This window comes from Zosterops lateralis, assembly GCF_965231275.1.
Source record: "Zosterops lateralis genome assembly, chromosome: 6".
Classification (NCBI taxonomy): domain Eukaryota; kingdom Metazoa; phylum Chordata; class Aves; order Passeriformes; family Zosteropidae; genus Zosterops; species Zosterops lateralis.
This window is the reverse complement of record NC_139761.1, coordinates 39,233,122-39,239,121: the sequence shown is the minus strand read 5'-3', so window position 1 is coordinate 39,239,121 and position 6,000 is coordinate 39,233,122. Positions and strand designations below refer to the sequence as shown.

Sequence of the window (6,000 nt, the reverse complement as noted above, 5' to 3'; positions counted from 1 at the left end):
CATCCACCAATAATTGACACTGCAGTACTGATGCCAGTCTTGTAACACATGTCCCTTTCTGATGGAAGAACTACCTAAAAGATTTAAAACAACTGTGTTTCTGCTTATTTCACAATTGAAGTACAATGCAGAAGCCATTTCAGTCACGTCATGAAAAAATTCACTCACTTTAAAGAAACTGCTGCTGCTTACATGGCATGGTGGGGAGAGGGCAGTGTAAGATGAACTGCAGTTGTGTGCATGGCACTCTGCTCTCCCTTGCCTTCTATTCTGATTACCCATAAAAATTTTCCTTCAATTTTTCAAGCTGAAGTGAAGAAACAAAGGAGGGAAAACACACTGTGCTCCAAAAACAGTTCACAAAATAGGTCAGGGTGGAAAGGACACTGTGGGTCACCCCAGCCACCCTCCCTGATGGGACACATGGCCCAAGGCCTGTGTCCAGACAGACCCTGTGCTCTCCAGTGAGGGAGACTCCACAACTTCCCTGGGCCATCTTCCAGTGCACGGTCAGCCCACACAATGAAGAAGTTCCTCCTATTGATGTGGAATTTTGTGTGCATCAGTTCCTGCCCGTTTCATGCTGTCCCATTGCTCGGCACCACCGCGGGAGCCGGGCTCCATCCTGTGACACCCCCCCTTCGGACACTGACAGACAGGTCCCCGCTCAGTCATTTCTTGAGTCGCTGCCTTGCAAACTCCCTGACCACAGCAATGAGAGCGCTCGTTTCTCTGTATCAGGATCTTCCTCAAAGCCGAATCCATCAGCTCCGAGATGCTTCAGCTCTTTGCCAAAGGGTCCTGCGGCCCGGCCCGGCTGCCTTAGGACCAGCGCCTCTCGCCAGGCGCTGCTCCAGCTGCAAAGGACCCGTCCCCGGGGCGGACGAGAGAGCGGCGGGGCCGGTCTCGGTGGTTCCCGGGCGGGGTGAGGTGTGCCCGGGCCGGGTCCGCTGTGGGCCGCCCTTGGCGGTGCGCGCTCCCGGGGCCCCGCTGCGCCGCCGCCGTCTCGGGAGCGCGCGGGGAGCACGCGCTGCAGCTGCCGGATTCAAACGGGCCAATAAGGGGCGCGGGCGCGAGCGTGGGCGGGGCCGGCAGCGGCCAATGGGCGCGGCGGACACTGGGAGGTGCGGGCGGTGCTGGCGATTTCAAACCCCGCCGAGCAGCCGCCGGACCGTCACCGGCCCGACCCGCCGGGCCCAGGTGAGCCCCGCCGTCCTCGTCCCGGCCCCGGCGAGCCGCGGTCCCTTCCCCGCCCGCTGCCCGCGCCCGTGGTAGGTGGCTAGGCCTTCCTCCGCCGCCAGGCCCGAGCCTCCTCGTTTCTCCCGGGGCCCGTGTGGAGGCGCAGTCCCGGCTGCGCGACGTCTCCCCGCGGGGATGGCCCGGGCCCGCGGGCTGCGCCGGCGTCTGTCCGCAGGGCCCCGCGGCGTGGGGATTGCGGCTGATAGCGGCGAGAGGCTGCGGCCTGCACCGCGCTGTGCAGTGCACCGCGCTCAGGCCGACCGGGGGCGGTGGGAGCCGCGGGCTCCGCTGCGGCCTCTCCGCCCGTTGTGGGCCGGGGCTGCTGGTGGGGACCTCCCGCGGGAGGCGGACGGGAGAGTGGGCCCGGGGGCTGGCGGGGGAACCGGGCATCCCTTAAGGGGAATGCGGACCAGGGCGCCTTCTGTCTCCTGTGGCTGCGTGCGTGGTCGGTTTCCCCTCTAGAAGGGCCTAAGAAAAACGTTCTCCGGGGTGATTGTAATCTTAAAACCAAAGGTGCGAGCTCATGTCTTATTTCTGCAGTTCTGTTGTTGGGTGCAGGTGTTAAGATTGCCAGAGCCACTCACTAGGAGATGCTTCCTATTGAATCCCCTCTAGTATATGCGAGGAAGGGCTGGACAGAAGTGCGTGTCCTATGTTTCTGCACACACCCCTTTCCTGCATTTCATTTGATTTTGTTTCTGAATCAGACGGTCTTGTGATTCTTCCAAAGACGGTAGTTTTCAGGTTGACGTACAGAGGGTTTTCCTCCTGAATCTGGTCTTCTGTCAGCAGGAGACCTGAAGTTTTTGGGTTGGAAGACAAAGGCTGAGGAATGATACTTCAGTGTGCATTAAGCAAACCAGGATTCTATTCTAAGAATAAAATTTTTAAAAATTCCTATGTGCCACAGTTTTTTAACTGGCTTGTGTTTGTTTTGTATCATCTGTCTGATTATTCTGAGGTTTTTACTTTTGCTGATTTTAGTGCTTGATTTTCTACTATTTCTGCTGAACTGCAGTTCAGGTTGTGTTATGCAGGTGAGAATGGAATGAGTAGTTGTCAGGATGTTGAGCTGCCAGCAATGGGGGCCCTTCCTAATGTATGACTTGTGTATCAAAGAAAGTGTTGCTGTAGGCTTTCAGTGAATCTGTTGGTTTGAAACTGTAAAGCTGCTTAGTTCAGAATGCGTGGAGTCTCGAATACTGGAGTATTCTAAAAGTCTACTCACAAAAGTCTGTTACTAAAACTTTGAGAAAGGTTCACCTCAGAAGGTAGAATGACTGAGTGCAGTTTGCCTGTATAGTTTTGACTTTCTTGTCCAACATGAGATCAGTTGATTGTGCAAAATTTAGAATTTGGTTTGGTTCTCTTGCCTCAGGCTTGGCCTTTCTTTAAACTTGGCTGTTTTGGGAGCTTCCTCCCATATTGAACTTACAGATTCATTGCTTGGTGGTTTTTTTCTACTTCAGGAATTGTAATAGGGCTAAGCCTTATAAGCAACTTTGAGAGAGTGATATATCAAAGCAGAATCACTGGCAAATTAACTAGGAGACCTGCTACAGGAAAAAGTAAGTGATGACTTGACAAGAAGAAATTTGAATTTTAGAAGTAGGGGAGTTATTCTGACTGCTTTAGATCTGTATTGATGGAAGGTTTCTCCCTTGATATTGTAATAGGAAAAGGGGAATGCATGGTGATGGAACATGATTCCTGGTTCCTGTACACATAGGACTTGTATTTTGTCAGACTTAACTTTCATGCTGGCTCTTGTCCTTCCCCTTGTAGGGGCCAGTTATGTAAGCTGGGCCTCTGCCTCTGAAAACATGGTCTGTGCTCTCATACCACTGTCTGCTAAAATGGGAAGATCTTGTTTCTATTTAATAGTCAATGCAGAAAACCTGAGTTTCAGTGTAATGTTATAAATTGTTTCACTCTGTGTGGTCGGTGATAAATTTACAGCTGAAAAGCACTTGGCATGTTGTGTGCTTCTTCTGTCAGTCCTTTTTTTTATTTTCTTTTGCTGCCCAGTTGTCATCTGCAAATGCAGCACTTCTTATACATCACTTATGCACATCTTGAACAGTACATCCAATTAGAAACTGCTCTGAATGTTTTGTGGAGTAGAGATAACTATCTTAATTATCTAATTTGGAGGATTTTGTTGTGTAGGATGCATGACTGGAAGGGCACTTGAGAGATGTAAATGCTTGCAAACCTTTAATTAAGGTTTTCAAAATCATGGTCAGTGTTTATCTGGTTTGCTTTTTTCCTGTTCCTACCTCTCCTCTGTTCCACATTGCCAGCAGCTGTCCTTATATGGTTTATAAAAGAAATGCATAAACTTGTATTGCTAATTTGTTTGTAAACTATTTAATGTAAATGGTTTGTCAAGTCTCTGCTAGAGCAGGATGGCATTAAAGCCATTTGCATCTGTAGCAGAGTGGTTGATTCAAGACAACATAGTCCAAGACTAATATGGTGTTGCTTTGCTGATGCTTTGTTGTAGACTGTTCCCAGTGGTTCATGTCATATGGGTGGAGTTCTGAAGTGACATTGAAAAGCCTTGTACCTTTTTGTTTAAATATTACCTTGCACTGGGCAGTGTTGCTCTGGCTTGTTTGAATAAAAAATCTCTTGACATGAGCACTTGTACATTGTCTGGGGTTGTCTATGACAGCTCGGTTGCTGCAAATGTCAGATGTTGAAAAGCAGAAGCTGCTGTGCATGTTCGTGCCTCCCTGTTGCAGGGGGCAGAGTGAGATGGTAGGAAAAGTCATTTGGACAGATATTCAGTGGGAAGCATGGCTGGTGCTGGCAGTGCCTGGAAGAAGCTTCTTTCTTCAGCTAGCTAAAAGATGGCTGGAGAAATACAGCCTTACATCACTTGGCTTGGTGCTGTTCTGAGGGGGAAGCAAGTGACACCCAGCTTCCACCATAACCAGCTTCTTCAGTTCCTATTGTCACTATAGAAAAGGCATCTTAAAATGTCAGACGACGGGCTAGAGAGATTGCTGATGAATCAGCTCCACCGGAGTGCTGTCATCACACATCTCGCAGCAGCATGAAATGCGGGGATGGTACGGTGCCAGGCTCTTCGTTCGTACCTCCTTTGGAAGGCACTGTTTCTCCTTCCCCACGGCTGGCCTTGTTCCTCCTGTCGGGTTACAGAACCGCTCCCTCCTTCAATTAGGGCTTGCTGGATGATTGGTGGCCTGGGATAATGTCTGCTGCATGCTCGGCTATGACCGCAGCTCCCTCTGTTCGAGCAGTAATTGTTCTGACGGCTCTGGGCGTTCGGGGTATGACTCATGAGGACAGCAGGCCTGGCGAGCCGAGCTGGTCGCCGGCCCGGCGGCCCCTTCCTTGCCGAGAGGCGGCACCGCAGCCGCCGGCAGGGCCGAGCACATCGCGCCCGCTGCCGCTCGCCCCGCGGGAGCCGCTCGGCGGCGGGAAGGGAAAGGGAGCGCGATGTGCCCGGGGCTGCTGCGGGGTCAGAGCGGCGGGCCCGGCCCTGCCCTGCCCTGCCCTGCCCGCCTTTGTCTGGCCCCGGCGCGGGGCCGGCTCCCGCCCAGGTGCGGCCGCGGCGCCCCGAGCCCCGCCCGCGGCGGGGAGGGGCCGGTCCCGGCCCGCCCGCGGTTCCCGCCCGCCGCCGCCGGGAGCCGGCCCGGAGCTGTCAGGGTGAGTGTCCGGCCGGGCCCGGCCCAGCCGCGGGCGGTGCAGAGCGGCGCTGGCAGGGCCCCGGCCCGGCCGTGGGGCGGGGGCGGCGGGCACAGACAATGCCGGGCGGACGAGAGGGCGGGCGGCCTGCTCGCCGTGCCCGCCCGCGGCCTGCGGCCAGACACCCCTGAACGGGAAACGCCGGGGACGCGCCTGGGGCTGCGGGCAGGAGTGGAGGGGATGCTCTTCTGGAAGGTGCTGGGGATCGCGGGGGCGCCGCTAGTTGCAGAGGAAAGCCGTGCTGAAGGGAGCGTCTCTTGGAGGAGGAGGGAGCTAGTGATGTCTCCGCGGGAGCTTTCCTTCATCAGCAGTTCAGGCCGTCCTTTTAAAGAACATCACATGAGCCTTGTCACGCCTGAGCTTTGTAAAACCTCTTGAGGGATGGGGGCCTTTGCAGCTTACAAGCACAGTCCCACTGGCATCTTTCACTCCTGACTGTCCACCCTGAGTGATGTCAGTGCATGCCTGTGCACTTGCCCGTGTGTTGCCCTTTTCCCTTTTGCCCTTCTCGGCTCCGTAAGACTGGCTTCACTCCAGGCTCACCCATGCAGTTACAAATTGCTTTTGGTCTTAGCTGTAACAGAAAGTCAGTTTATTTTGCATTGTCTCTCACTTTCAGATGAATGGAAAAGAAGGCCCTGGTTACTTTCAGAGGCCGTGTAAAAATGTATTTTTCCAGAGAAACCAAGCCTTTATATATCTTACAAATAACTTGTCATTTGTGCTATTAAAATTTCACTGAGGTGAGTTAGGACGTAAAAGTTAGAGCAGGCAAGAGACAATTTAATGCTGTTTGTTCTTGAATGCCATTTCATTACTGCTGAAGCAGTCACTTCCCTTTAGAATGCATTTCTACTCTTTCTTTTCATTATTCTGAGGTCTTTCTATTTTTTTATCAAGAGTCTGTGTATCTTGCAACTTATAATTCATCTACGAATTGGAAATGCCAGCCTCTAAAATTCTGTAAAATTTTTATTGCCTACTGTATTATGATTACTTGAGTCTTCAACCTTTTTTTCTGAGCTACTTTACATTGTATCTAAT

At 52.6% G+C, this 6,000-nt stretch overlaps 1 protein-coding gene across 6 annotated transcripts in view; it reads left to right on the top strand.

Annotated features, from left to right (window-relative positions):
• Positions 1-1,117: 1,117 nt before the first annotated feature.
• Positions 1,118-6,000, top strand: part of CKAP5 (cytoskeleton associated protein 5) — a 51,142-nt gene continuing 46,259 nt past the window's right edge. For 3 of the 6 annotated variants that reach the window (XM_083863695.1, XM_083863694.1, XM_083863690.1), the window contains exon 1: positions 4,852-4,917. The gene's annotated coding sequence lies outside the window, so the exon portion shown is untranslated. Of the gene's footprint in view, positions 1,201-1,252; positions 1,272-4,451; positions 4,539-4,851; positions 4,918-6,000 lie in introns of those variants that run through there. The other 3 variants (XM_083863691.1, XM_083863693.1, XM_083863692.1) reach the window with 3 other exon arrangements.